Source organism: Fonticula alba (assembly GCF_000388065.1).
Source record: "Fonticula alba strain ATCC 38817 unplaced genomic scaffold supercont2.16, whole genome shotgun sequence".
Classification (NCBI taxonomy): Eukaryota; order Rotosphaerida; family Fonticulaceae; genus Fonticula; species Fonticula alba.
In genome coordinates, this window is record NW_009242986.1 from 62,989 (window position 1) to 66,468 (window position 3,480).

General features: G+C 71.6%; 1 protein-coding gene across 1 annotated transcript in view; it reads right to left on the reverse strand.

Annotated features, from left to right (window-relative positions):
* H696_05965 (hypothetical protein) overlaps positions 1-3,480 on the reverse strand; it is a 6,137-nt gene that overhangs the window by 1,023 nt on the left and 1,634 nt on the right. The window lies entirely within an intron of this gene.

Genomic DNA, 3,480 nt, shown 5'->3' on the forward strand with positions numbered 1-3,480 from the left:
CGCCCCCCGCGCCCGCCCCCGCTGGTCACCATGCTCGGGCACACCTCTCGCCTCGCCACCACCGTCGTCGCGTCTGCCTCCATCTCCTCCGCTTCCCGGCCCGCCGCCCGCCCGCTCGCCGCCGCCCTCATGTCCTCCTCTGCCTCCTCCTCGCCCACCTCGCCCGCGGTCCCCCCGCACCCGTATGACTACGATCTGCTGGTGATCGGCGGCGGGTCCGGCGGCCTTGGCGCCGCCCGCCGCGCCGCCCGCTACGGCGTCCGCGCCTGCATCATCGAGCAGGCCCGCCTCGGTGGCACCTGTGTACGGCCCCGCCGCTCCTGCCCCCTTTCGCTGATGGCCCTTTCCCGGCCTCTAACTGCCTCCCCCCCCCCCCCCCCCCCCCCCCCCCCCCCCCCCCCCCCCCCCCCCCCCCCCCCCCCCCCCCCCCCCCCCCCCCCCGCCCGCCTGCCCGATGCCCGGGGCCCGACCGCCCGCAGTCCGACTCGATGGTGGCCATCGCCACGTCCTATGTCCGCCCCTTGGCGCAGCATCTGGATGTCGTCCGGCAAAATGCCTCAATCATGGCCCTCGGCTTTTCGGAGCTCCTGCAAACCCTGGCCTTCTTCAATGAGAACGCCAGCCTGGCCCACGGCGGTGTGTGCGTCGGCAATGTCTTCTTAACCAGCGCCCTCGAGTTCCGCCTGGTGGGCTTCGACGTCCTGTCGGCCATGGGCAGCGGCGACTCGCTCGGGGTACGTCCGGATCCTGTCTGCCCCCCCCCCCCCCCCCCCCCCCCTCCGGCATCGCCGGCCGGGTCGCCTTCATGGCCATGGGCACATGCTGACCACACCGGCATCCAACAGCGCCAGCACTCGCTCTTCGGCGGCCTGCAGAAGTACCGGCCGCCGGAGGTCCAGCGCCAGTCCTGGGCCGCGGCCAAGGCCCACCCCGCGCACGTCATCGACATGTGGTCCCTGGGATGCCTGCTGTTCGAGATTTACAACCCCCCCTTCCAGCAGCTGGACGAGATCAAAAATGTGGCCAACCTGCCGAACCACCTGGTCCTGTGCGTTGCCCTGTGCCTTTGCCGCGTCTGCTGCGCCCTCCCCCGCCCCATGTTGCTGGTGCATCGCACGCGCATCATCCCGTGCCGCAAGGCATGCGCCCTGCCGTGACGAATCCCCCATGCCACCGGGGCGCCGCCCTGCCGCAGGGCATACGCCGTGCCCCATGCGGCGCACCTCTCACACACGGACATACACACACACACACACACTAACCCGCGCCCCGGCGACCAGCACCTACAAGGAGATCCTGCGCGGTGACCCGGCCCAGCGCCCGGCCCCCTCGGCCCTGCTGGAGCGCCTCCTCCTGCGCGGGGCCCCCCTGGATGACCCGCTGGTGCACAGCGCCCAGTTCATCTCCGAGCTGGCCATCAAGGACCCGGCCGAGCGGGACGTCTTCTTCAAGCGCCTGGCCCAGGGGATCGAGATGCAGGCCACCGGCGTGGCCCTGGACCTGTCGAAGCCCAGTGCCAAGTCCTCCACCGACAGCTCCTCCGCCCTGATCCTGCCGCCGGAGTTCAACTTCTACCGCATCCTGCCGGAGCTCCTGAAGATGATGCAGGTCAGCGGCAGCGGCCCCGGCCCGCGGGCCTTCGCCGTCATGATCCAGATCGCCAATTCGCGCAAGGACGCCGCGCTGGTCTTCGAAAGCCGGGTGCGCTGCGTCCCCCTCTGCCTGTCCCCCTGCTTGTGGCTGTGCATTCTTTCCTTCCTCATTTATCCTCCCATGCTTACGCTCATCTTCCCCCCCCCCCCCCCCGCCCCCCGGCCGGTGTGCAGATCACGCCCAGCATTCTCAAGATGTTCGAGCTCCAGGACCGCGCCCTGCGCGGGTCCCTGCTGGACAATGCCCACGTGTATGTGCCCTTCCTCACGTCGCGCCAGTGCAGTGAAATCATCTTCCCCCATCTGGCGGCCGGCTTCTCCGACGCCTACGCCCCCCTCCGCGACCAGACCGTCCGGGCCGTTGTCTCCTTCGCGCCGCGGGTACGCCATCCCCCCTCTTGATCCCGAGCCGCCTGCCTGCCTGCCTGCCTGCCGCCACCCCCCGCTTGGCCCTGACACCGGCCCTCCCGCCATTTGGGCCCAGCTCTCCGACAAGATCATGTCCACCGACATCCTCAACCACCTGGCCCGGACCCAGGTGGACCCGGAGCCCGGCATCCGGACCAACACCTCCATCTGCATCGCCAAGATTGCCGAGCACATGCCCTTCGAGGTGCGTCCCCCTCTCGCGCCCCGGCCCGTCGGGAAGCGAGGGCGCGGGGGGGGGCATCCCCCTTTTTGCCCGGTCCTCCTCCGCACCGTGCCCACGCCACCCGGACGCGCCTTCCCTAACCGACCCACGCATGCGCGCACCCCTCGGGCGGGGGACGAAAAAAAAAACAACCCTGCAAACACCGCCCCCAGACCCGCCAGCGCGTCCTCATCCCGGCCTTCACTCGGGCCCTGAAGGACCCCTTCCCGTCGGCTCGGACCGCGGCCATCAGCGGGCTGGTCTCCACCTCCAGCATGAAGGAGAGCCGCATCCTGCAGGGTGCTGGCCCGGTGTCCACCGCGTCGCGCATCTCCTCCAAGCTGGGCGCCGGGGTGTCGTCGGCGGTGGCGGCCACCACGGCTGCCACGGCGGCGGCCACCACTGGCGCCGCCCCGGCCCCGCCCCCGGCCGACCCGTCCCCCCTGGCTGGCGGCCCCTTCACCGTGGCCGACATCGCCGGGAAGATCATCCCGGCCCTCAGCCCGCTCATGGTGGACCTCGAACTGTGCGCCGCCCGGCCCCGCCGCCCCTGCCTCCTTTCTCGCCCCCGACCATCTGCCCCTTGGCTTGCTGCCCGGATCTGACGCACGCGCCTCCCCCCCCCCCTTGCCCTGCCGTGCAGGTCCGTTCGCCAGCAGGCCTACTCTGCCATCCGGCATTTCTTGGCCCTGGTGGAGAAGTACCAGTCGGACATCGTGCGTCCTCTGCGCGCTCTCCTCTTTTTTTTTTCTCGCCGCGCGTCCGCTCCCCGCCCCCTCCCCTTCTGGTCGGCCTGCATCGGGGGTCCCTCGTTGCCCGCCTCACACCCGACTCACGCTCGCGCACGATGCCCGTCCCCTCCCCCTGGCCGAAAATGCCGGCCCAACCGCCCCTCCATACGCACATGGCTGCAGGTGCAAAAGCAGGCCGCCGCCCCGGCCCAGGGGTTCGCCTCGCCGCAGCGCGCCGCCCAGGGCGCCCTGCCCGGCGCGCGCGTGCTCCCCGACTCCACGCCGGACCTCTTCCCGACCTCCTCCTTCCGCGACGACCTCGGCCTCCAGTCGGCGGCCGGGGCCGCCCCGGCGTCCCGGCCGACGCCGCCTGTCGCCGCTGCCGCCGCCACTACCACCGCCTCGGCCGGCGGCCAGGGCCTCAAGCTCCAGCGTACGTGCTCCCCCCCCCCCGCCCCCTCGTCGC